Here is a 27,536-nt window from a genome sequence, read left to right on the forward strand (position 1 = left end):
AGTTGGCCAACCTCCTCTAGACAAGCCTGGCAAGCTCCCTTGGCACCTGGATGACTCAGAGGCACTTCCAGCGATTCTCTGTGTGCCAATCAACCAATCCACATTTAATTGGGCACCTTTTATGGGCATCCTTAAGCCTGAGAGGAGACTCGGGTCCTGTGGAACACCTGATGAGACTCTAAAATGCTGCACTCATGTTAAAAGTGCCTTAAGAAATAGGACATTTATTATATCATGTAACTAGAAGCGAACAAATCAGGGCTGGTTAGGACAGTGCTTGGTCAAAGAGGAAGGCCTAGATGCTCCTCACTTCTTCCTCCACCCTCTTGTCCCATTATCAGCCTTGGCCTCTGGTCCTGGAAGGGCTGTGTCTGCTCTAGGCAGCATTCATGTGAGAGCCGTGGCGTTTGATGAAAAAGAGGGCTCCCTACCAAATCAGAAGAAGAGCCCTCCTTCCCAGAAATGCCCAGCAAACTTCCCTTTGGATCCCATGGTCTGCACCATGTTGAGCCAAAGCCGAAACTAATCACTCTAGAGGGAAGGAGACTGCCATGATTCACTCAAATCCGCAGGAGGCTTCTAGAAGAAAGCAGCCGCAGAGTTCCCGCTGTCAACAGGCAACGGCGCACACAAATTTTGCCTACAATTTTGGGGATTCATATACCTGCTAAAGTCTCTCCACAGACCACCCATTAAAATCCCCTGAGGGCCTGTGGGGCAGGCATTGTTAACATGATGAACTTAGCCCATGGAGAAGCTGCATCCAGCTGGGCGCGGTGGCTCAAGCCTGTAATCCCAGCACTTTGGGAGGCCGAGACGGGCGGATCACGAGGTCAGGAGATCGAGACCATCCTGGCTAACACGGTGAAACCCAGTCTCTACTAAAAAATACAAAAAATTAGCCGGGCGTGGTGGCGGCGCCTGTAGTCCCAGCTACTGGGGAGGCTGAGGCAGGAGAACGGGCGTGAACCCGGGAGGCGGAGCTTGCAGTGAGCTGAGATCCGGCCACTGCACTCCAGCCTGGGCGACAGAGCGAGACTCCGTCTCAACAAAAAAAAAAAGAAGCTACATCCACCTAGGGAAAGACATCACACAGGTGCCGGTCGATTCTGTAGAAGCTGACCCACTAAACATGATCACGGTGTAAAAGCACAAAGAGCCAGCCCACCACTGCCATGCAGATCAGGCGGAGGTATGAGGCTGGAAGATGCGGAAAAACTGAGTTGACTGAAAGGATGGGCACGATTCCAGGAGGAGGAAAGGCAGGCGGAGCTGGGACCAACAGGCACTCCACACCCGGAAAAAGCCCAAAGGTTTTCACATGACAGAAGAGTTTGCAGCTGCGGTCACAGCTAAGCCATGGCAGGCTGGCTGCAGTGTTTGTATTGAGTCCTTTTGATGACAGCATGAATTCTGAGAACAAAGCTTCCAGGCTGTGGATGTGTAACTGGAACCCAGAGACAAAAATAGCTTCTCTTCTCATGCATATGTGAGGTCTGATCTGTAACTTTGAGAAAGAGTTTTTGCCATTTATAAAACTTAGAAGATTCCTCAACAACCACAAATCCCATGAATGACTGAACATTTTTATTTGGCTGGATCCATCAGATTTAATATTCTTTCAGCTATTTGGTAGCTGCCTAACTTTTCCTTCTCATTGAAAAATCCAGTGACTTTTGAAGCTGTTTTTGAGATATAAGAATAATAGAGAGTGATTTAGCAGATTAAAAGATTAGAGTTCTTATAATAACATTAAAGAGAGTATCAGGGAACCAAGTAGTCTGGAGAGAATAAAGCTTTCCTCAAAGAGACGACTCTACATGCTCAGCTGATATTTCTAAATTGAGTCAGGAAATGTTCCAGGGAGGACACAGCTAGCTTGTGCCTTGATTCAGTGCCTGATTTAGATTTGTATACCCTCGTATAGGTCAGTACAAAATGAATCACGAGGAGTCATGTATTCATAACTAGTGATACAGAGAAATTAAGATAATTTAGTTACATGTCTTTTAATATACTTATTAATAAAACGACACACATAGTTGTATCTAAGTTCCTCTACCTACATCAAATAAATTGCATTAACTGATAGCTTCATCTCATCTTTAACCACATATTTTAAAAATACCTGTCATTAATTATTTCAATAAATTGTATTGCACTTAACATTATTTTATATACACCCTCATTTTAATCACCATGTAATATGTTATAGAATTAGGATTCTTATGACAAAGTAACCATTTCTGTATTATGGGGTGCTAACCTATTTTTATTCTCATAATTCTAACTACATGTCTCATTATAAGTATAGCTTTCTCTTAATTTGAATTATTTCATTCTCAGGAAGAGAATGATGGGATCAAAGTATGGCATATTATGGCTTTGGATGAGAATTACCAAATGGTCTTCCAAAGTAATCAGACACATTTGCACTATCGTCAGGAACTCCTACCGTCAGGATACTCCTGCTTAACCACCAGAGCCAGCGTCAGTCTTTACAATGTTTCTCAATTCTCGATTTCTCAAGCGTTGTCAAAATGGTGTTGGATACTTGCATTTCTTTGTGCTTCGTCACTAGTTAGTAACGGTTTTCTTCCCCTAATATTCATTGAATTCATTCATTTCCTTTTTTCCCATTTCTGTGAACTGTGAACCCTTCGCCATTTGTCTTTTAGGGACTTTTATGTGCTTGGAGATTTGTAAGAACCCTTTCTATACTTTTCACATTGAGTCTCTGTCCCTTCTCACAATGATGTCCACTGTTACCATATTATTATTATCCACCACTCATTATGACCACATGCCAAGCTCTGTGCCAAGTAAGTTCATACCACAACCCTGTAAGGAAGTACTGTCACCCCCATTTTACAGTAGAGAACATAGAGGCTCACCACTCACACATTTTGCTGGCATCACAAGGCTAATGGCCTTGGACCTGACTCGATGGCTCCTCCCGCCCTCCAGTCCCACTCCACAACCGCCCCAGCATTGTCTGTATGGCTGCTGTCTACGCTGATGCATTCTGTGTCCTGGGGTTTTATGACATGGTGGGTTTTCAATCTATGTAACCATATATGTTCATATTGTTTTAAGTTTTCTCTTTCTCTGCAACCATAATTACCACTAAGTATATATTTGTTGACTTTTCTTAGTGTGGCATTTTCATGAGCCCTATTGGTTCCTATTCTTTTTTTATAGAGCGATTTTGATGTTCTTGGCGTCACTCAAAGTAGACCGTCACCTCAGACATGGAGACCCTTTTGTCACAGGCAGAATTTTGCTGTATGGGGATTTTTTCATCAATCTATCTATCGTCATTTTTAAATTTAAGCAATATGATTTTCCACGTGGGAGAAGAAAAATGAGGCTTTAAACAGTGGTGCTTTGGTCAAAAGAGTCAAAGTGAGGCAAATGTGAGGGGACCTGGGCTGCTTCTCCCTGCCTATAGTGCTAGGTGGCTGCTGCCAACGCCAGACAGAAAGCCCTGCCTTGGAAGCTGATGCTCTTGGGGGTCGGTCCTCCAATATTGCCGTTCATAGAAATGAGACACTCTTGCCCTCTTGTGCTCCAGGATTTTGTCTGCTGTTTACCTCCTGTCAAATTCGGACACTACCCTGAGACAGTGACTGGGGTTTGTCCTGCCCATTGGAACTGTGCCATCTCATCCCTACTGGGCCACTGGCTCCATCCACTCTTGCCACATGAACCCCATCCTGGTGTCCTGCGCCCCTCTTAGCTGCCCGCCAAGCCTCTCTTTTAGCTACATTCTGTAGCCCTAGGCCTGGCAACCCAACCAACCACGAGCGATGAGAGCCATGGCTCTTGGCTGCCACGTCTCCGAGGTGACCAAGAGTACTGTCGCTGTGGAATGCAGACTGTTGGATTTTCAACCTCGCTGCTGCTCCCACTGCTGCAGCTGTTATCATTTGAACAATTCTAATGAGGGAGGTGCTCATTAAAAAGTCGGTTCTTTCAGTCAGCCAACAGGTGAGAAAAAAAAAAAAAAGTCAGTTCCTACAATTATCCTAAATAAGATACCAGATTCCGAACAGCTGGTTCGAAGAAGGAGGTGACCGAGGATGCTGACACTCCTCAGGTCCCCCTTGCCCCGCATGATGCTGCCTCTGGAGACTTCTGGCCACTCCCTGCGGTCTTCGGGAGCCCAGCACACACAGTGCCCGCGCTCTCATATCCTGCTTCAACTTCTTGGACCCCAAGCCTGAGCCTGCCTTTTATTTCAGACTTCGCTACTTTTCAGGAGCTCTCGCATCTGCTGATTTACAGGCCTTGTGCGCTCTTTTCTTTTATTGCTGCCGGCATTTCCCTGGCCATCCACGTTGGTCATTTCCACTGCAAGTCTATTTATTTCCCAGTGGTGCACATACGTGTCCAGCTCCAGGCAATTTCACTTTGTCTGCCTACCTGGTTCTGCAGTCTCTGACTGGCACAGCCAGCCCCTCCTGGGGACCTCATATGAATGTTCTTTTTCTGGCCTGCAGTTTATTCTGTGGCTGTTAAGATCTCCAGCACATCCAATATATGACAGTCATCATCTATGATATTTATCATAATGAGTGAAACTGGCAAGGGCTTCCTAGGCTGCCTTTACAATGTACTATAAGCTGGAGGGCTTAAAACAATAGACAATTATTCTCTCACCGTTTAGGGGCTACAGGTCTGAAATCAAGGTGTTGACAGAGCCATACTCTCTCCAAAGCCTTTAGGGGATGGCCCCTCCTCGCCTCTTCCAGTTCCTGGTAACCCCGGTGTTCCTTGGCCTGTGGTAGCGTCGCTCCAGCTTCTGCCTCCTTCATCACATGGCCTTCTCCCATGTGTCCCTGTCTTCTCTTCTTAAAAGGACATCAATCCTATTACATTAAGGCTCACACTAGTGACCTCATCGTGACTTGATTCCATCTGCAAAAACTCTATTCCCAAATAAGGTTACATTCACAGGTAGCTGGGGTTAGGACTCCCTATCTTTTGTGGGAACACAGTTCAGCCCATCCTACAGACAAAGGTGGTCCTTGGCCTCCTTTCCCGTCACCCCACCTGACATCTCCCTCCCCAGCTTCCTGGAACCCTTCCTTTCTCTGACTCCTTTCCCTGCTCCCAATCCTATTTAAAATCTACCCCAGTATGAGGCCAGGGAAGAACCAGTACCAGCTTCTGTTGGGGTGGAATGAAACGCTACTGATGGAGCTGCAGGCATCAGTGGAGAAGGCTGGAGGGGGAGGTAGGCGTTTGGGGGGACCTGGAGACCATTTCGGGGAGGCATTTTCTTGGTTTGCTGACACAAAGGCCGGCTTCTACCGGGAAGCCCAAAGACCTCCAGGATCTGGGCTGGGGTTGCCCCTCCTTGCGTGATCAGCTCCCAAGGCAGCATCATCTCCCCTCCCGACAGTGGCTCACCCCTCCAGGGGGAATCGATCATCAGGGGTAGAAGATATCTGAGCAGGAAATGACCCCAGACTTGGGGAGCACAGGTGATGGGGAGGTCAAAGGTCACTGAAGGACCAGTGGCAGGCCCAGATGGCGTCGCCCCCATGCTCCCAGAGGAACACACTGGGGCTGCAGTGCAGACAGGAAGTGAGAGGGTCCCAGCCAGGAGGACGACAGAGGATGCTCCTGTGCTTCAGGTCCCCCCAGCACCACGGCTGAAGTGACTGATGCATCCATCAGGGGTGGCCGGGGGCGGCCTTGAAATCCTCCCCCGACAGTGCTCAGGGTAGCACCTGCGGTCAAAAGACGATGCAGGAATGAAATCTGTGCCATCCCTTCTCTGGACCTGGAAGGATAAACATCCGCACATTCTCAACAGAGCTGCCTTTGACCTCCGTGGCCGACCTGACTGACAGATCTCCTGTCCTTCCCGCTTCCGGTGACTGGGGTGAGAATGACTCCGAGAAGCGCCTGAACCACACTACTCTGGGCATGTGGAAACCTTCCTGAGCCTCCTGCAGGTGGGGTCAGTGAGGCCGGCCAAGGGCAGGCTGGATGGCATCATTCCATGGCCTTTGTCCTCTCCTTACAGTTAAAATAAAATTCTGTTGGCTTGAAGTCTTGGCTTGAAAGGCTACTGGCCAGAGGAGGAAGTTGGGAGCTCTCACAGGACCATTTGGGAAGTATTTATCATTGGAGGATGTCATCATACCTGCAATATTTTGGAATATGCCATCTCTCTCCAAATTACATGTGCATCCTGTCTTTAAAAATATGTTGCATCAGGCCAGGTGCAGTGGCTCATGGCTGTAATCCCAGCACTTTGGGAGGCCAAGGTGAGTGGATAACCTAAGGTCAGGAGTCCAAGACCAGCCTGGCTAACATGGTGAAAACCCATCTCTATAAAAATACAAAAATTAGCCAGGCATGATGGTGGGTGCCTGTAATCCTAGCTACTCAGGAGGCTGAGGCAGGAGAATCGCTTGAACCCGGGAGGCAGAAGTTGCAGTGAGCCAGGAGGCAGAATTTGTAGTGAGCCGAGATTGCACCACTGCACTCCAGGCTGGGCAACAGAGCAAGACTCCCCCTCAAAAAAAAAAAAAAAAAATGCTGCATCAAAATTCAAAGTTTTGATGCCTCCTTCAGAATTTTACTTTCTAAAAAGAATCACTGTTTGTCTTTAAATAACTATCTTCCAGCACATCTGTAAAGTGTATTGATAGCTGCTGGTTACTACACAAGTTGCACAGAGTAAGCAACACCTGCATACGAGGCCATCGGGTGTATACAGAAATAACATCGCTTGCCATATCGAGGAAATTGTTTGCTCTTCTGTATTAATCACGCACCATTTATCAGACATAGAAAGAAACATGTGATGACTAAAAATAAAGCTGTGCCTAGGCATAGTCTACGTGCAGCCTCCTGGACCTGCCGCTAGCCCCAGCTCCTCCAAATGCCTGCCCCTGCTGGCACTACCCCTCCAGGCAGAGCTCCTGGAGCAAACTCAGCAACTGCCTGGTTGACTTGCGTCCCCAAAGCCAGGTGGGAAATAGAGCAGCCCACTGCATATTCAGACCCCCGGCTTGAACATATGTTTGGAAAAAAGGCAGGGAAAGTTTCCCCGCATTTGGTGTTTGGGTTTCTTCAGGTTCCAGCCTGGGGCCGGCTGATTGCTCCCCACCTCCTCTGTGGGGCAAGACGGCCTCTTTCCTTGTGGGCCCAGCCGCCCACCTCCCATCCCAAGGTCGGGCCTGGAGTTCCATAGAGAATTCAGAAGCTTTCTCCATCTGTAATACACTCAGGGCCCAGAAATCACTCTGGTCATTTAGAATTTCCAAGCTCATTCCCACCTGCACTGGCGTGTCCATCAAAGGACAGAGTGGGAAGCGGCTGCCCGTGCAGAAGGGGAGGGCAAGAGACTTCCTGGGGGACAACACCTGTAAGAGACGAAGGGGAGGATCGGGCAAGGAAAGCCTAAAAGTGCGGTGCAGATCCGACCAAGCCTCGGCCAACCCAGTGACGGGACCTGGAGCAAGATGGCCCATCGGAGGAATCCAGGGATGAGCTGGGGCATCCAGGTCCCCAGACCTCGTGGCTCCACTGAGCTCCATCTGACAGGGGCAGCCCAGGAAGAGTGTGGCCATGGCCTAGAGCTGAGCAGGTTGTAGAGGTGCCAGCAGCATTTTGAAGGATGACGGGGCCATCCCAGGGGCGCAGGTCCACAGTCGCCACAGCCAAGACACTTTGGTGGGGGTGTGCTTGTGTTTTGTTTTGCTGCTTTTTAAGCTTCTTTCTAAAAAGGAACCATCTTCTGCCCTCCTTGCCTTTGGCCATTAATGGGAGCCAATGCAACCCAGGTGTCCCTCCTCGGCCGCATCCAGTCGGTGCCACTTCTGCTTCAAAGTACAGACAGGATCAAACTACGTTGAAAATTAGGCTCAAAGCCAGGTGTGGTGGCTCATGCCTGTAATCCCAGCACTTTGGGAGGCCAAGGCGGGTGGATTGCCTGAGCTTAAGAGTTCGAGACCAGCCTGGCCAACATGGCGAAACCCTGTCTATATTAAAAATACAAAAACTTAGCCAGGCGTGGTGGCGGGTGCCTGTAATCTCAGCTACTCGGGAGGCTGAGGCACGAAAATTGCTTGAACCCAGGAGGAAGAGGTTTCAGTGAGCCGAGAATGCGCCACTACACTCCAGCCTGGGCGACTGAGTGAGACTCTGTCTCAAAAAAATAAAAAAGAAAGAAAGAAAAGTAAGTTCAACTTCTAATTGCATCCAGGGAGAGAATCCCAGTCAGCTTCAGAGGTGATGGGCTCCTCCCCAGTGAACAAAAGCCCCTACGTCAGCCCAGACGATAGAAAGGAGAGGAGAGCAGGAACTCTGGGAATCTTTCTTAGTGTGCAAAAGGGGCCACCTCCATGCAATTCAGGCATGGGCGCCAGGCCACGTCCACAAAGCCTTGGCTTCCTGTGAAGACTAGAAGCCCTGGCCTCGCTGGGGCCACTGAGCCAGACTCATGGCCCTTGCCCCATTCCCCTCCAGCAGCCCTGTGGCTCCACCTCCAGCCCCCCATTGTTGAGCCACAAGGACAGGGATCCACACCATGAATCGGCTCAAGGGCTTCTTGGCTGCACAGGCCGAACCCTCAGGTCTGAACATCCCTGAAAATAAGGGCTGGCAGAGAGAAACCCTGACATGGACACAGAAAGGAAAAGCACAGCCCAGGAGCCCTGGTCACATCAAAGCTTCTTTTTCTGGGGACGCCGAGGAACAGAGTACAAGCAAACGGTGCCCTTCACCTTCAGAAATACCCTGATATGCCTACTTTCCAGTTCAGATGACACAGCAGGAAACTTTGGTTTCTTCCCATTGGAAGGCTCCTCCCGGCCTCACACCCGCCCTCCAGTTCCCGCTCCCTCAGTGCTAGGTGGTCCAGAGGCTCCGGGGGTTCGGCTCGGACATAACCAGAGTTCCTCTGACACCCCAGGCAAGCACTCTGTCATTATCTTCCAGACTGTTCTCACAGATGCCCCGCGAAAGAGCACAAAAGCAGCCGCCAGAGGTCTGGAGCCCCGCCGAGAGGACCGGGCCCCTGGGACAGAGGGACAGAGGGGGGTTGTGACCAGGTGGCCCCGAAGCTGCCCAGGACTCACTGGCTCCTGCCGCTCCGTCCACACAGCAGACAGAGAAGCTTCCAGTCCGCAAAGGCCTGGGAATGCTGCAGCGCCAGCGCTCGGAATATTTTGATTTTCTGAATGTTAACACAATGGGAGCTCCTAAGGCAGCCAAGAGGCCATGAGCTCAAAAGCTTTGTGAGAGCTTTTCTCTGAGGGCTCGTGAATGTGGTCATTTAATGACATAGTCCCGAATCCGAATCCTTAACTGGAGCTTTAAATAGGACTGATAAGTGCCCCACAGGCTTTGGGGAAGCGGATCGGGTCCGTGTGCCCTCCTCGTCCAGGGGCGCTGTTTGCAAAGACCGCAGGTGGGGCTGGGGCGCAGGAGGAGGAGACCCACAGGCCAGGGCTGGGCAATGCGGATCTTGGCATTAAAAGCACAGGCCTAGTGGGATGACTCCGTGTCCAGAGAGCGGCTTAATGGAGTGGTAAGAGGCACATTCCGATTGCCTCGCTCCCTGGGGCTGCCTCCAGCACTACCATTAACTTGGATAAATCCCATAAATTCACCCGACCATGAGCACACGCGCTGCCCAACCCACCCAGCCACCCCACCCGAAGGCCAAAAATACGCGGCAGCACTTGCCTGGTGACTCACATCCTCTGCCTGGGCCCCGCCCCTCCTGCCTATAGTCCTGTTTCGTGCGACCTTCAGGGAATATATAGAGTTGGGGGAGATTTCTCGGGATATTTTTGGGAGACAGCTGTTTGTGATTCAACTTGACAGTTATGCGTGGCTATAGCAAAAATGGGGCTGGGCGCGGGAAATAGAGCTGGTGAATGTGGACAGGGAACCTGTGGACATGGAATTCCCAGTATAATGTTGCCTTGTACACACTTACTAAGCGCATGGATGGGTGAATGAATAAGTGAGGGACTGACTTCTCTATCTGCCTTGGAGGGTGCAATTGAGGTCAACCAAATCCTACTTAGAAATTTCAGACATGAAATATCGGATCCTAAATGAAGAATTCCTCTTCCCCAGTGCTCACCGCACCGCACTGCACGGCACGTGGTGGCCAGGGGAGGACGATTCTCCCCTGTAATCTGTTTCATCCCCAAACCTTGGTGAGACGTAAACCTGCTCCTCCAGGCCTCGACTTCCACAGTGGGGCCAAAATGTGTTCCCTGAGACTGTGTCCCCACTCGATCCTGAAATGTCTGTTGGTTTCACGGGGGGAAATGAAGGAGGGGGGATCTTGTTCAAACAAGATTGGGAAAAATTATATACTCCGTTTCCCTCTTGGATTTTATAACATTCATTAACACTGAAAACTAAAAAGTCCTGCAGTGAAGAAACCTGGTTTGTTTGTTTGTTTTTTATTTAACCCAACATGTTCAAAATTCACTTGTCCAAGAAGAACATGTTTTTGCAAAGTGTCGGTGTGGTAGAGAGAACAATGTCCCCTCCTCCACCAAAGACGTCCACGTCCTAATCCCCAGAACCTGTGAATATGTTACCTTACTTGGCAAAAGGAATTTTGTTGGCTTGATTCCGTTAAGGATTTGGGGATAGAGGGATTGTCCTAGATGATTCCGATGGGCCTAATCTACTCACAAGGATCTTTAAGAGAGAGGCGTGAAGATTAAAGTCAAAAAAGACAGGACGATGACTACAGGATGAGTTTTGAAGATGGAGAAAGAGGCCACAAGTCAAAGAATGTGGGTGGCCTCCAGAAGCTGGAAAAATCAGGGAAATGGGTTCTCCTTTGGCATCTCTGTGAGGAACACAGCCCTGCTGACACCTTGATTTTAGGACCTGTTTTAGAGTTCTGGCCTCCAGAACGCTAAGAAAACCCATTTGTGTTGGTCTGAGCTGCTACGTTTGTGGCGATTTGTTACGGCAGCCATAGGAAATACATATTGATTACTAGAATTTGGGAAGTGAGGACACCCCTGCTTAATGATCACACACCGTGAATATGTGTCCTAAGCAGCCCATCTGCTTCTCAGCTTCAGGCCCTCCTGGTGTTGGTGTTTGTGGATACGGTAAAAGCTGTTGAAGGATCGCATCCTTGAATAAACCAGTGTCTATTATTACCTCTTTTTCTCAAACGCTCGTCCCATAGAGCTGAGACTAAGGGGCTGAGCTCTTGTTTTCATGGCTGGCCCAAAACAAAACTATGAAAAGTCTCCTCCGAGGGGACACAGCTGGGAAGAGCACGTGCCAGTGTTCTGCCCAGGAGTGATGAATCTCTAAGAGGTAAGGGCCCTGCCGTGAACATCCTGGCCTTCTCATAGTTCAGGGGCAAATCTAATTAAAGAGACACTGTCACACTTCTCAGCCTTCTCCAGACAATCCTTTGGGAAACCAGTTCTGTGTCGGTGTTTGGGGCCAAGAATCAAAGTGACCAAGATTCTCAGAACAAGCCCCTGATGGCTGTTTTCATGTAAAGGTCAGAGAGGTTGAAAAATAAATGTAAGAAGCATAAAACCATCCTGCCAAAAGTTCTGCAAAGGAGACCTGCATCAGAAATGAAATTGCTGAGTCAGAATACCTCCACGTTCTTTATTCTTCACCTGTTGGGTCTTTAATACAGAAATTCAGCAGTTTGTTGAAACCCATAGTTCACTTGCTTTGGAAGCAGTTACAATGTACTGTTCTGCAGGGACCATCCACCCGAGTGACACAGTGCGCAGTGTCACACACTGGCCCCATTGTGCACCTGCCCCCAAGTCTCTGGGCTCATTGTTCCCTTTGGAACACTCGCCCCAACCTCCCCCCATCCAAGGCCTGCCGTCTCCAACGCCTGTGCCTCCAACAGGCCGCCCCGGCTCAACCAGTAACAATCTTTGCTTCCCTGGAGCAGTGAGTCACCACAGGCCCTGGTCTCTCTGGGGGTGCCTCAGTTACGTGCATGCCCTGCCTCCTTCCTCCGGTCCTATGTCCAGGGAGGGTTTGTCCTCATCAGGGTCCTTTGCATTGCGCCTGCCAGGAACACAGTCTACCTTACGAAGGAAACATGCTCAAAGCATTCCGGTTCTTTCCGAGGCCCAGCGTGGACTTCACTGCCTGGTTGCGCAGCGTCTCTCATGCTTGTCTTCCTGAGTGCATTGGTTTCCTGGGGCTGTCCTAGCAAAGTACCCTGGACTCAGTGGTTTAAATGACAGAACTCTCCCGGGTCTGGAGGCTGGAAGCCCCAGGCCAAAGTGCAAGTGGGGCTGGTACCTGCTGAGGCCCCGAGGAAGGTGCGGCCCAGGCCTCCGCCTGGCTCCTAGGGGTGACCAGCAGTCTTCGGCATTCCTTGGCTCATAGAAGCATCACCCTGGGGTCTGTCTTTCTCTTCACACATCATCTCCCCGCATGTGGATCTGTGTCCACATTTCTTCTTTCTATAGGACACCAGACATAGTGGATTAGGGGCCCACCCTACTCCTGCATGACCTCATCCTAACTTAACTAATTACACCTGCAGCAGCCCTAGATCCCCATAAGGTCACCATTTGAGGTACTGGGGGTTAGGACAACATGCGCATTTGGCAGAGGGCAGGAAGCGGAACATAATTCAATCCGTGACACTTTGTAACAGAATCTTCTTTTTGATTGAGGTGGCATTGTGGCCACCCAGAAATGCTTCTCAAAACTCAGCTCTGGCTGGGCATCGTGGTTCATGCCTGTAATCTCAGCACTTTGGGAGGCCAAGGCAGGCGGATCACTTGAAGCCAGGAGTTCGAGACCAGCCTGGGCAACATGACAAAACCCCATGGTTTACAAGAACTGGCCAGACATCACGGCCACACGCCTGTGGTCCCAGCTACTTAGAGGCTGAAGTGGGATAATTGCTTGAGCCCAGGAGGGTGAGGCTGCAATGAGCTGTAATTTCACCACTACGCTGCAGCCTGGGTGACAGAGTGAGACCCTGTCTCAAAAAAAAAATAAAAATAAAAAAGAACCCAGCTCTAACAAATGAGATGTAAGTGAAATGCTATTGGGTGGGGCTTCTGGATAAAAAAAACTCGTGTACCTCTTCCCCTTGCCCCTTCCTCGCTCCCCAGCATGGATGTGATACAGGAGGCAGAGCAGCCACAATGAGGCTGAAGCCACAAGCTATAAATGGAAGCGAAGCCAGAAGGAATCCAGGCTCAGGATGACTTTTTTGAGCCACTACACTATCTCTAAACTAATTCCTTTTCACCTGAGAAGAATAAACTGTTCTTCATTTAAGTCAGTGGTTGTCAACCAGGAACAATCTCCCGCCCCCAGGAGATATGTGGAATGTATGGAGACATTTTTGGTTGTCACTATCAGGGACGGTCCTACTGGTATCTAGTAGGTGGAGGCAGGGATGCTCCTTAACGCCCTGTGGCACACAGGACAGCCCCCAGAACAAAGAATTATCCAGCCCCACATGCAATCGTGCTGCGGTGGGGAGACCCTGGCTGAAGTCACCGCTGACAGGTTTTTATACATGAAATCCAAACAGGGAGAGGGAGTACAGCAGGGCCAAAAGAAGAAGTGGCAGCAGGAGCTGGAGGCATTGGGAACGAAACTGGATTTTCTCCTGTTCTCCAGGGTCATCCAGCCTCCCCTTTTCATTTCTCTCTGCAAGCCTATGCTATTCTTTTCTCTGCTGACCAGGGCTCTTTGCTCCTCAGTAAGTCCGTAGCCAAATGCAATGTTCCTGCATCCCTTGAGTGTATGTGTCCTCCGTTGAAACTGCAGTTGAAACTGACTTGTATCTCTGAATCCAGATGCCTAAATCCTGGAATACAGAGTTTGATAGGCTCATCTTGAGTCAGGCAAATTAACTTTGCTTGGGGAAGCAGGTCATGTAGCTAAATGTGACTGCTATGTCCCTGGCTTAGGGGGTGGAAGGAGAGGCTAGGAGGAGGAGTTTGCTAAACATGGGGGTCACTGGCTGAGAAGGCTGCCCAGTAGGTGTCTTGTTCAAGGGGGGACACATTTTCTCAGTTTTTATTCTTCCTAGCACCCAGCACAGTGCCTTGCAAACTGTAAGTGCTCAGTGAACAATTGAGGGGTGGTTAAGATGAGGAGAAAATAGCAAAATGCTCTGTATCTGAGGACCTGTGACATCATATCATTTATCCAGGAGCCCCAGGTGCTGGATGGTTAGCAAGGCACCTCTTCCCTATCAATCTACAAATATCGGTCCAGTACCATATGGTAAGTGCCTTCCACTCACACCTGCTCTAGATATATTTACTACTTTTTCTTTTCTGGGTTTCCAGAATTATTTGACACCTGTAGCATATTTACTGTACTTTTTTTTTTTTTCACGCTAACATTTGGACCTATTGCTTCAAATGTAAAGTTCCTTACCTAGAAAGTTATCAGAAGTTAAATAAAAATACAGGCTGAGCTCAGTGACTTTCGCCTGTAATCCCAGCACTTTCAGAGGCCAAGGCGGGTGGATCACTTGATCTCAGGAGTTCAGCCTACGTAAAAACTATGTCTCTACAAAAAATACAAAAATTAGCTGGGTGTGGTGGCGCATGCCTGTAATCCCAGCTACTCGGGAGGCTGAGGCAGGAGGATTGCTCAAACCCAGGAGGCGGAGGTTGCACTGACCCAGATCAGCCACTGCACTCCACTCTGGGTGACAGAGCAAGATACTGACTCCAAAAGCAAAGAATACAATGATCTTATTATTTGCAAACAACTGACATTGTTTAAAGATAAACGTGTCCCCTGTCTCTCAGCTCTTTGGGCACTGTATTTTGTAATTTAGTATTTAAAACCCTACCCCCTGCTCACTTCCACCTGCCCAGCCCATGCCAAGCCAGGCCTCTTCCTTTCTGTTCTCACACCACCCCTCCAAACTGGTCTGTCAGTCTGTCCAGTTGTCAGGGCTGACTGGCTGACTTGATAAACTTGTTCCACCAAAGGCCTTTCCCCCTGGGCAATTCGTTTCTTTCCCGGCTCTCTCCCCCCAGCGCCTGGAGGATGGTTTGTGTCTTAACAGGAGCATTCCTAGGACAAAATCTAATGACCCAGTGGTGGCAGGAGTTTCCTTCATGGACACAGGTCAGTGGGGAAGATCGTTTTAATATGGGGCCTTGGCCGGGCGCGGTGGCTCATGCCTGTAATCCCAGCACTTTGGGAGGCCGAGATGGGTGGATCACGAGGTCAGGAGATCGAGACCATCCTGACTAACACGGTGAAACCCCGTCTCTACTAAAAATACAAAAAAAAAAAAAAAAAAAATTAGCCGGGCGCGGTGGCGGGCGCCTGTAGTCCCAGCCACACGGGAGGCTGAGGCAGGAGAATGGCGTGAACCCGGGAGGCGGAGCTTGCAGTGAGCCGAGATCGCGCCACTGCACTCCAGCCTAGGCGACAGTGTGAGACTCTGTCTCAAAAAAAAAAACAAAAACAAAAACAAAAAAGAAATATGGGGCCTTACCCAGGACTCACCAAATCTTCATAGTAATCCCCACGTGTTGAGCACCTCTGTGTGCCAGACGCCATGATATGCATGTACAGTGGCACAGCCTCACAAAGACCCTAAAAGATGGACATTAGCATCTGCATTTTGCAAATTAGGAGCAGAGGGTCACAGAGGTTAAACAATTTTCTTCCTCAAGGCAGCAAAACAAACAAGAACCAGCCCTGAGGTCCAAACCTGGAGTCTCCTCTTTTACCCCATGCAACCTCCCTACCCCTCCTTATATCCCACTGGCCTCTCACCATATTCTAGGGGACCACAGCCCTTGGAGAGTAGACATGCATGTCCCCAGCCAGCCCAGGAGGAGATCACAGTAGCTACTTCCAGGTTGCGGAAGAAGGGCCCTGTCAGCCACAGGCCCCCCTTCTGCAGTCTCCCTCCTTGTCTCTCATGGACAGTCCCTGGAGGAAATGCTGCGTCCATAGCCACATCCCAATGTCCCATCTGCAGTTACTAAGAGAAGACTTGCTAAGATGTTCAGGGAAGAAAGGACACCATTCAGTGCTAGAACAGATTTGCCAGCACCACAGCTCTTCTGCCTCTACATCTCAACATTCAGACTGAAACTCTGAGTTCTGCAGCCCAGGAAGAGGCTCCAGGAAACTGGGGGACCACTGTGCCTGCAGGCTCCTTTTCAGTCCCACCCCTCAGCCCTCCCAAGAAAATCCATAGAGAGTATCCTTCAGCATTTGTGACAGGGGAACCAGGGGACCCTCAGAATCAAAAACCCGTGGCCAGGCTGTAACCTCACGCTTCACTTTCCCTAGAAATATCTACAGTGAAAGAAGTTTTGCAAATCAAATCATAAGTACATTGGAATTAATGATATACTCTTAAATCCACTGTGGTGTCAAACTCTTGGAAAATGAACTTTGTGTAATTTTTAAAAACACACTTCAGCTCACCTCTTTCTTTCTTTTCTTTCTTTTTTTTTTTATCTTTTTTTTTTTTTTAAACAGTGTCTTGCTGTCATCCAAGCTGCAGTGCACTGACACAATCTCATCTCACTGCAACCTCTACCACCCGGGTTCAAGCAATTCTCCTGCCTCATCCTCCCCAGTAGCTGGGATTACAGGCGCACGCCACCACGCCTGGCTAATTTTTGTATTTTTAATAGAGAGGGTTTTGCCATGTTGGCCAGGCTGATCTTGAACTCCTGACCTCAGGTGATCTGCCCACCGTGGCCTCCCAAAGTGCTTGGATTACAGGCATGAACCACTGCACCGGGCCCTCACCTCATTCTCCATGCTTTCTGTACCATCCTTTGAATGTTTGAAGGTGAGGCACATTCTCAGACCAAAAATCTTTGCCAAACCCAAATTTTAAAAAATCTAAGAAAAATCTGGTAAACTGGAATTCCTGACCTTTCCTAAACATCGTCGGCAACGAGTCTCAGCCCTTATTTTTCTGCCTGAAGAACTCAGGGCTCTTCAGGGTCAGGAGTGAGGAAACCGGAAGAGGATGAAGCATGTGGGGTGCTAATGAGATCATCTCTGTCCTGTAGTTGGAAATCCAGCAAGAGTCAGAGGATCTGGGGCAAGAAATGAACCGAAGTCTTCACTGAGTGCGGCAGCAACAAGCTTGACGACAGACCCTGTGCATTTCACTCCAAGGCTGCACGTGTCTGTAAGAACGGGCCTCGCCAAGCTTGATGACAGAGCCTGTGCATTTCACTCCAAGGCTGCACGTGTCTGTCTGTAAGAACGGGCCTCGCCAAGCTTGACGACAGAGCCCGTGCATTTCACTCCAAGGCTGCACGTGTCTGTAAGAACGGGCCTCGCCAAGCTTGACGACAGAGCCCGTGCATTTCACTCCAAGGCTGCACGTGTCTGTAAGAACGGGCCTCGCCAAGCTTGACGACAGAGCCCGTGCATTTCACTCCAAGGCTGCACGTGTCTGTAAGAACGGGCCTCGCCCATCTTATACAACTTGCATAGGAATCTAAGGAATATCAGCAACTCCATACAATAACTAAGGAATTTTTTTTCAGAGTAAAAATGTGTTGCGGAGCTTAAGTAAAGACTGACAAAACATTGCATTCCCTTTTCCTTGAATTTCTTTCAGACTAGTAGGCATCGACATGTAGAATAATGGAGCTCTCTTTGGAAAATGGTGACGAGGCTGAGGTTTCTGATTATAGCTACACATGCTTTAAATAGCGATCATAATTAATTATTAAGACACGTAGTCTTCCTTTACGTGTAGAGACTAAAACCGTAAGGAAAAACATAGGAGATGTCGGTGCGTGATATCTTCTAAGGCACTGGAGCTTTAAATGGGATTAATGTCGGTCAGCGTTTTAGGAATGGAGATGTCACTTTTGAGGAAGTGTCTCCAGGAGACGTTGTTGCTCTCACAAAGTCATGAAGAAGGAAATGCTGTGCTTTTCTTTGAACTGGTGCTGCCCAATGCTGGGGGAAGAGGAGGAAGATCAGACACTTGCTCCGTGTATCTCCTCACTGTGGTTTGCAGAAAACATGTGCCAGACACGGGAGAAACTGTCTCCTCATTAGCAGAGACGCTAAAGGGTCTAGACGGTGCCCAAAAGGGGTGGCATGCGGTGTATGAAGGGGTGAAGAAAGGAATGCAGCTTGCTAGATTCATTTCCCTTTTTGATTTTCGGCAGGCCGACTCTCATTTCCCCAAAGGACATGCAGAGTTGGCATGGAGGTTCCCGGCCTGGCCAGCCCCTGGCAGGAGCTGTGGACAAAACTCTGAGATTTGGGGCTAAATGTGCAGAAACAGCAAATGCTGATAACTCCTCCAGACCTGCTGGCATTCTGCCTCCCGGCCACTCACTCCAACAGCGTGAGAGGACCGGGTAGGGGATAGACTGAAGGAAGCCCGTGCGGGCATGCATGTGTGCAGAAGTGCTGGTTTGCACAGTGCTGGGCGTGTGGCTGTGTAAGCCGTGCTCTGTGAGCAAGAAGAAAGAAGATCACGGAGAGCATTCAGATGCCCTTCAGCCGGATATGCAGCTTTTTCTTCTTCTTCTTCTTCTTCTTCGTGTTCTTCTTCTTCTTCTTTTTTGCCTGCTTGGCTACAAAAGTCCAGAGGAAGTGAATCCACACTTGCTGATGACCTCATTTCCACCGCTTCCCAGCAACTCGGCCGGCCTCTCAGGGGGAGGCTTACTCAGCCAGCCACTGGGGACTGATGGGAATGGAGAGTGGGGAGAGCAGGCCTGCAGCTGCACCCCAATTCCACTCTGCCAACACCCACTCCCACCTCTCCCATCACGGACTGCAGCTGCCCTCGTCATTCTTAAGACGAGAGACTCAGGTGATAGTCAGCCTGAGTAATGAGGGGCCTAAGCAGAGAGGATCCAGCCAACAGGCTGGGGTCGTAAGTTCTCTGCAGGGAGACTGGACTGTGACAGGAACAAGTTCCCCGTGAGCATGCCATGGAAATTAGTCACCCAACAGAATCAGCAAAACATCTATTACTGATGACATTCGCCAAACTGGAGATAAATTGAGTGCTTTGTCCTGAACCAGGGACGATGATATGTGACTTTTATTAAATCAATAGATCAATTTAAAGCCAGTAAGTGAACTTCCAGAGATTGATCAAAGCCATGGATAACCCAGGGAGCTGAAAGGTCAACTCCCCACGAAACGGCAGCTTGCGACCAGCGGGGGCAGCCTGTGAATTTGCAGAAAGTTAAACACCACATTCTTTTCCTTTCTCCTCTCATTCCTTCAGTTTCAGAGAAAAGTAGAAACACGCTGTATTGTGCAGCTAACTATGTGCACATCCGTTGTTTAAAGATGTCATAGGCACTGCTGGATCCTGGGGAGAGAAGCTCTCCATGAAGTTCAAGTGCTTTACACCAGCAACGCCCCTCCAGGCACATTCCCACCTCCTTCAATATTCACATTTGTGATTTGTCACCCTTATACAGATTAGAAAGTTGAGGATCCTGGAGGGGCTAAGTGACCATACTTGAAATGGGAGGAAGAAACGTGAAGCACAAATGTGGGCATGAATCACAAACTTCCAGCCAAGGAAGGCCGCAGTGTTGCACGCAGGCAGGAGTAACCCACCGCGCCGCACTGGATCGGAAGCTGCAGACTTAGAATCGCCTCCGGGTTGGCCCCGCCACCTCCCGCTCCCCGCCTGGTGCCACCCTCCTCCCCAGGCCTGTAGGGTAGAGCCAGCTGGGAACTGTTTCTCTACATACACACAGCACTTGTGTGCACACACACAGAAACACACGCTCACACACACATAGACGTACACACATGCACACACACAAACACACACTCCCACACGTAATCACACGCTCATATGCATCATCACACACTCCCATACATAATGTGATCCATACATAATCACACACACACACAAAAAAAAACACATAAAAACACACACACACACAAAACCACATAAAAACACACATACACACACACACAAAACCACATAAAAACACACATACACACACACACAAATCATATTCACACACCACAGACATATACACTAACACACACACAAATACATAACGCACAATCATACATTCACAGACATCATCACACACATACACACTAACATATACATAAACATGCATACATACACACACACATAAAAACATACACTCACACATACGTAAACATACACACAGAGACACTCATAGACACATAAACACACACTCACAGACATACACAAAAACACACACAGAGACACACTCATACACTCACACAAACACAGACACTCATGCACACTCACAATAAACACGCCCATACACACAGACACGGACACACTCTCTCACACACAGAGGACACAGGGCCATTCCAGCAGCACTCAGTGAAGGCTGCGGGGCTGCATCCCGCTCCTCAGCTCACCCCATCCCGCCCTCCTGCGCAGCAGTCTCAGGTCACAATGCAGAGATTGAAAAACGCCATTTTCATGTGAACATGCAGAGAGGAACAGAGAATGTTAGTACAGGATACACAGTGGCAATATTGAAATAAGAAAAAGTACTAGATTCTGCTGGGCGTGGTGGCTCATGCCTGTAATCCCAGCCCTTTGGAAGGCCGAGGTGGGTGGATCACTTCAGGTCAGGAGTTCGAGAGCAGCCTGGCCAACATGGAAAAACCCCGGGCGAGGTGGCGCATGCCTGTAATCCCAGCTACTAGGGAGGCTGAGGCAGGAGAATCGCTTGAACCCGGGGGGTGGAGGTTGCAGTGAGCCGAGATTACACCGCTGCACCCCAGCCTGGGCGACAGGAGCGAGATACCGTTTCAAAAATAAATAAATAAATAGATAAATAAATAAATAAATAAATAAATAAATAAATGAAAAAGTACTAGATTCTGAGAATGGCCTTTCTGTGTATTAAAGGAAAAGACATTGCTTGAGGGAGCTTGGTAAGAGTGGTGACCAATCGTCAAGAAGAAAAGGAAATACCATGACAGCTTCTTTTTTCGAGACAGTCTCGTTCTGTCACCCAGGCTGGAGTGCAGTGGCGCCATCTCGGCTCACTGCAACTTCTGCCTCCCGGGTTCTAGCGATTCTCCTGCCTCACCCTCCTGAGTAGCTGGGATTACAGGTGCCCGCCACCATACCCCACTAATTTTTGTATTTTTAGTAGAGACGAGATTTCACCATGTTGACCTGGCTGGTCTTGAACTCCTGACCTCAGGCGATCCACCCACCTCGGCCTTCCAAAGTGCTAGGATTACAGGCATGAACCACTGTGCCCGGCCAGACAGTTTCTTTTAAAGCTTGTATCTGGAGAAGGGTAGATCTTTGAAGTGTGGATTGGGTTTACCAAGCACAAACTGTGCTCTGAAAACTTAAAGGCTTTTTTGATAGTGTTAGAGAATTCACAGATCAAGGGAACAATGTCGATATTCTATTTTATACTTCTTCATCAGGGCCTCTCCTATAGGACCTTGTGGGGCTCCCTTTGCACAGTTAGCTCACACTGGCTTAGGTGCGTCTCAGGCTGGTGGATCAGGCCCTCAGGTGAGAGGAGGTCACGTGGCTGTTGATCACGCAGACGGTGTGAGTCCTGGTATCCTAAAGAGGTGGCTCCAGGGGCACCGCGGGGTCTGCGTTTGAAACTGTCAACTGTAGAGAAAGATCAAATCCTGATCAGGCAGCGCCAACTTTCAGTTAGTCCACCGTGAAGGTTGCACGTTTAACAAACTGAAAAGCTAACATCTTTAACTGGACACTCATTGTGTTCAAGTAACACTTTATCAAGCCTCGTGTTTAGAAAAAAAGTTGTTCAAATAACACTTTACCAAACTCCATGTGTAGAAATAAGGAGCTGGTAGAGGATGCAAAGCCTGAACTCAAAAAGCTTACATTCAAATAAGGTACTGAAAACAAGAATTACAGAAACAGAAGAAATATATTCTTTATGGCTGTTCAGAAATGTCAAGGAGTCGCTAAAATAGCTGGGGTGACGTGGAGCCCTCAAGACAATTTGAATCAAAAGCCTCTTCAAGGAGTGTGAAGAAGAGTGGGAGGGATGTGGGTTTGTGTCCAGAAAGGAGGGAATGCCAAATAGAACATCTTGCATGAAGCAAGCTGAGAGGCAGGAGTGGCCAGGGCCCCATGACAGGACGCGTTTGGGGAGAAGACAGAAGAGCGAGCTTGGACTTCATCTGCACCTTAGGCGGGAAGGGACCCCAGTGGAAAGTTGTGGAGGTCTGGGCCAAGAGCTGCAGGTTTTATTTCAGTGGAAATGACAGACATTGAGGCTTCCAAGGAAAATGGTCCAAGGGCCAGGGAAGTTCTGTGGACACAGGATGGGGGAGGGCGTCACCTTCGGAAGTTCTGGAAGTGGAATCACCTGCTGTGCGAATGGGAGATGGAAACAGGTGACGGGAAGCAGCTTCACAGGTGGGTCAGAGATGGGCTGAATCCTGGGGACAAAAGAAACTCGCAGATAGCCCGGAAGTTATTAATCCAGACTTCGGGGGTGGCAGGAGTCTGGTAACAGAGACACAGAGAAAAGACGGGCACACGAAGGCAGCCTAATGTGGATCTTGGATTTAGATGTGTATAGCTTGAAATGCGAATGGATTTCTAAGTGGAGATTTCCTACCCACCCCTGCAAAAAAAAAAAAAAGTCATAAATTATGGCTGGGCTCAATGTAGATGAGTAGAGTAGAAACCAAGGCCTTGGAAGTACCAGGCTCTGGCACTGCATTTGCCCTCACACTGTGGCAGAAGAGACTTGGGTACCCAAGACACAGCTTCGACAGCTGGAGAAGCCCAGCCTGGGGGGTTGTCTAGCCCACAAGTAGGAAGATCCATGGTTGGTCCAATTCAGTGGAAGAATGCTGATTATTGCATTGATCCCTACTGACAGAGGTCACTAGTAGAATTCCACTGGATTCTTGCTCTTGTCCTACGGGACACTTTTTGTGGGGAAAAAATTTATATATATGTATATGCTCTTTATGCTCCCTTCTCTCTCTCTCTCTCTTTTTGAGGCAGGGTCTCACTCTGTTGTCCAGGCTGGAGTGCAATGGCACCATCTCGGCTCACTGTAACCTCAAACTCCTGGGCTCAAGTGATCCTCCCACCTCAGCCTCCCAAGTAGTTGGGACTACAGGTGTGCATCACTACACCTGGCTAATTTTTTAAATTGTTGTAGAGACAGGGTCTCCCTGTGTGGCCCAGACTCGAACCCTTGGGCTCAAGTGATCTTTCCACCTCAGCCTCCCAAAGTGCTGGGATTATACACATGAGCCACTGCACCCAGCTTCTTTTTATTTTTAATCATTTTGGGGGGAATAATCTTAGATATACAGAATAATCATGAACATTCATTTGTTGTCATGTTTCCATAGTCTCCCCTGCTCTGTGACTTCTCAACTGCCCTTGTTTTTGATGACTTTGACAATCTTGAGCACTACTGGTCAGTTACCGTGTAGAATGTGCCTCAACTTGTTTTTCTTTTCTGATGTTTTTCTCATGAATAGACTGCAGGAAATGGGTTTGGGGGAAGATGCAGAGGTAAAGTGTCATTCTTGTCAAGTCACACCAAGGGTACATGCTCTCTGTGTGGTTGGCCACTGATGACATGGGCCTTGGTCCTCTGGCTGAGGAAGTGTTTGCCAGGTTTGTCCAGAGTAGCCGCTTTCTTCCTCCTCCTTCCGCTATCTTTGGAAGCAAGTCACTAAGTCCAGCCACCCTCAGGACACAGGTAAGATGGCGGGTGAAATCACACTCCACAACTTGGACAGGGAAATATCTATGTAAATAATTTGGAATTCTATTATAAGAAATATGTGTTCCTTCTCTCCCATTTATGTATTCAATCATGTATTTATGTCAATGTGAGCTCATGTATTTGTTGTATTCTTTATGTTACGACACAGTACTACGTTAGTTACCTTTGTGCTCAAATTCTTACAGCGTTGGCCATAGGGAGATTTTTCAGGTTGGCTCTTGCGCCCCTGTGACGTGCCCCCATCCTCGTATTATTTGAGGGCTTTCTTGCTTTTTGCCACTTCAAGATCCTGCAGGCTCATTCTGTATTTTCCCTGACCCAGCCCTAGAATGAGCCATTTCTCCAAAGAACCCTGGTTCCTTTCACTGGAGAATTGTGTTTGGAAACCAAGATGTGGACTCAAGATGTGCTTGAGGCGGCTGCAGCTTCTTTGCTTCCAGGCCCTCTGGGCAGACAGAGCTGGACATCGATTCTGCACACCCATCGGTGTATACACACCGCTTCAACTATTTGTGTGTTCTTCCCTGGCGTCTATACTAAGATACACTTGAGTTCACCCTGATGTCTCTGACTTCAATCCAGCAGCCTCTCCCCTTCTGCATCTGTAACTTCCCTCTCCAGTGGGGAGAAACTGGCTTCCAGCATCTGCCACTCACTTACTTCTTTGCTTGACCTCAGTGTATATGTCAAGCTGACGCGGAATTGCTAACCTGTACCCCATTGAGCACTTTCATCTGCGCTTTTGACACACAAAATGTTCACATATTAATTTGTACACAATAAAAGCGTGAAGTCAGCATAAATGCACATGAAAGAATCAGGATTCAAAAGAATTCCAGTGATCGGCTAGAATAATGAATCCAAGTAAAAATACAAATAAACACAAGATGCAAGAGTTCAAAAATAACTAAATGACACAGGCAGAAGAGAATAGAGACCAAGCGAAAGGGGGAGAAGGGTGGAGGAATTTTGTTGACCCCAAGCTCAAGGTATGAGTTACTGCTAAAGACAGCCAAGGATCTGAGTCTGCACTGATGAAAATAGAATATTCCAGTAAAGGAAAGAAAATGCCCCACTGGCCTGCGTACAGGTCAGACAACATCTCTACTGATACATTTATATCCATCCTTTGAAAGAGTGTGTAAGAGGCCAGGCGCGGTGGCTCACGCCTATAATCCCAGCATTTTCGGAGGCCGGGGAGGGCAGATCCCCTGAGGTCAGGAGTTCGAGACCAGCCTGGCTAACATGATGAAACCCCGTCTCTACCAAAAAAAAAAAAAATTAGCCAGATGTAGTGGTGGGTGCCTGTAGTCCCAGTTACTCGGGAGGCTGAGGCAGGAGAATTGCTTGAATCTGGGAAGTGAGGATTGCAGTGAGCCAAGATCACACCACTGCACTCCAGCCTGGACTACAGAGTGAGACCCTGTCTCAAAAGAAAAGAAAAGAAAAGAAAAGAAAAAAGAAAAGAAAAGAAAAAAGAAAGGGTGTGTAGGAGAGAGCGAAGAACCGTCAGGAGGGACAGGACCACACTCTGAAAAGACTAGCAGTGGTGAGATGTACCCTACCTCGCTCCAGAGAACAGAACTGAGGCCAGCGAGCCGAAGGGTCACTCCCTACCTGATGGGGCTGAGCAAGGATGTGGCAACTGACCAGTCCCATTCACTCCTGATTGCGGGGACAGCCCACTGTCTGCACAATTAAGATTCACAAGACCAGAGGGCAACACTGGGAGTCATACCCTAGAGAAAGCTTCAAGAAAAAGCTACAGAAGACAGTCCATCGAGGTGGTGAATGACAAAGTTTCAGTGACAATGCAAATGAAGTGAGGAACCAAAATAAGGCAGGTCAAGGGACTAGGAAAGCTGAGATCAAGGGTCAGGGGGAGAAGTGGCCAGGAGGAGATGCCTGAGGATAAAAATCCCACCTTCTGTTCAATGCCAGTTATAGTTTGCCCTCGAGCTGTGTCTGCTTGAAGGGCACAGAGCAAAATGGGCATAATGAGGATGATGAGAAGACAGAGCTTGTTTGATTAGAAGATAAATTTTCTAACAAGTACAGTTGTCAAAAACTAAAATCTAACCCCTATCCAGAGAGCGTTTCAAACGGAGTGGGACAGGCAGCGCTAGCAGTGGTGACGGCCAGTGACTGTCTGGTGCAGACACGGCGTGACTGTAAGAGATCAGCACATCCTGGCTGGAGCCACTCTGGGCTTTGTTGGGTTTAGAGGGCAACTAAAACAGGCTGAACAGAGAGGGTCCCCCGAGGAAGTAAATAATAATAGAGATTCAAGATGCCTGGGATGAATTAGCATGCTCAGATGCCATACGACACTGGAAACATGTATGATTTGACTTGACGTTAGAAGTTGCTTTTGTTCTTTCTTTGACATACACATTTTTAATTTAAAAAGATAACCTTGGCCGGGCGCGGTGGCTCAAGCCTGTAATCTCAGCACTTTGGGAGGCCGAGACGGGCGGGTCACGAGGTCAGGAGATGGAGACCATCCTGGCTAACCCGGTGAAACCCTGGCTCTACTAAAAAAATACAAAAAAAGCTAGCTGGGCGAGGTGGCGGGCACCTGTTGTCCCAGCTACTCGGGAGGCTGAGGCAGGAGAATGGCGTGAACCCGGGAGGTGGAGCTTGCAGTGAACTGAGATCCGGCCACTGCACTCCAGCCTGGGCGACAGAGCGAGACTCTGTCTCAAAAAAAAAAAAAAAAAAAAAAGATAACCTCAGCTCTCCGGGTTCGAACCTAGTTGGCCGTAACATAGTTGAATGCACCAAGAGAGTTGGAATGGTTGGTAAATACGGGACCTGCTAGAGTGCCTCCCTCCGGAAGACGGCGAAGAAAATTGAAATCAGCCAGCACGCCAAGTACACTTGCTCTTTCCGTGATAAAACTGAGATGAAGAGATGAGCTGTGGGGATCTGCACTGTGGTCCCTGCATGAAGACAGCAGCTGGCAGTGCCTGGACTTCTAACACCACTTCTGCTGTCACAAGAAAATCCACCATCAGATGACTAAAGGATAAAAGACCAGTAGACGCTCCTCTCCTCTTTGAGACATCACTAGCCTATAATAAATGGGTTAATTTATGTGAATAAATAAGTAACTGGCTGGGCACTGTGGCTCATGCCTGTAATCCCAGCACGTTGGGAGGCTGAGACAGTGGATCACCTGAGGTCAGGAGTTCAAGACCAGCCTGGCCAACATGGTGAAACCCTGTCTCTACTAAAAACACAAAAAATTAGCTGGGCATGGTAGTGTGCAGCTGTAATCCCAGCTACTCGGAAGGTTGAGGCAAGAGAATTGATTGAAACCAGCAGGTGGAGGTTGCAGTGAGCCAAGATGAAGCCGTTGCACTCTAGCCTGGGCAACAAGAGTGAAACTCCATCTCAAAAAACAAACAAACAACAACAAAAACCCTATAAAAACCCACACACTAAGTTGAGGCCAGGAGCCTAGAATTCTTTTTATTTATTATGTTTTTAGTTTTTATTTTGAGAGACAGGCCTTGCTGTGTCACCCAGGCTGGACTGCAGTGGCACCATCACAGCTCACTGCAGCCTGGAACTCCTTGCCTCAAGCAATCCTCCCACCTCAGCCTCCTGAGTAGCTAGGACTACAGGTGTGCGACACCGTGCCCAGTTAATTTTTTTTATTTTTATTTTTGTAGAGCCAGGGTCTCACTATGTTGCCCAGGCTGGTGATTCAAACTCCTGGCCTCAAGCAGTCCTCCCACCTCGACCTCCCGAAGTGTCAGGATTATAGGCATGAGCCACCTAGCCCAATTAGGAGTCCAGAATTATAATTCT

The 27,536-nt window shown here is 48.7% G+C and overlaps 1 long non-coding RNA gene and 1 pseudogene across 1 annotated transcript; one reads left to right on the plus strand and one right to left on the minus strand.

The window, feature by feature from the left end:
* Positions 1–201: 201 nt before the first annotated feature.
* Positions 202–9,421, minus strand: LOC126953714 (uncharacterized). Its single transcript, XR_007725321.1, has 5 exons — positions 8,774–9,421; positions 7,130–7,385; positions 2,902–5,738; positions 1,076–1,682; positions 202–767 (listed from the first exon to the last, which is right to left on the minus strand). It is a non-coding gene; the product is annotated as an uncharacterized LOC126953714 (long non-coding RNA).
* A 14,119-nt stretch (positions 9,422–23,540) lies between these two features.
* LOC126953475 (uncharacterized) lies at positions 23,541–26,825 on the plus strand (annotated as a pseudogene).
* The last annotated feature ends 711 nt before the right edge of the window (positions 26,826–27,536 follow it).

This window comes from Macaca thibetana, chromosome 4 (assembly GCF_024542745.1).
Source record: "Macaca thibetana thibetana isolate TM-01 chromosome 4, ASM2454274v1, whole genome shotgun sequence".
Taxonomy (NCBI): domain Eukaryota; kingdom Metazoa; phylum Chordata; class Mammalia; order Primates; family Cercopithecidae; genus Macaca; species Macaca thibetana.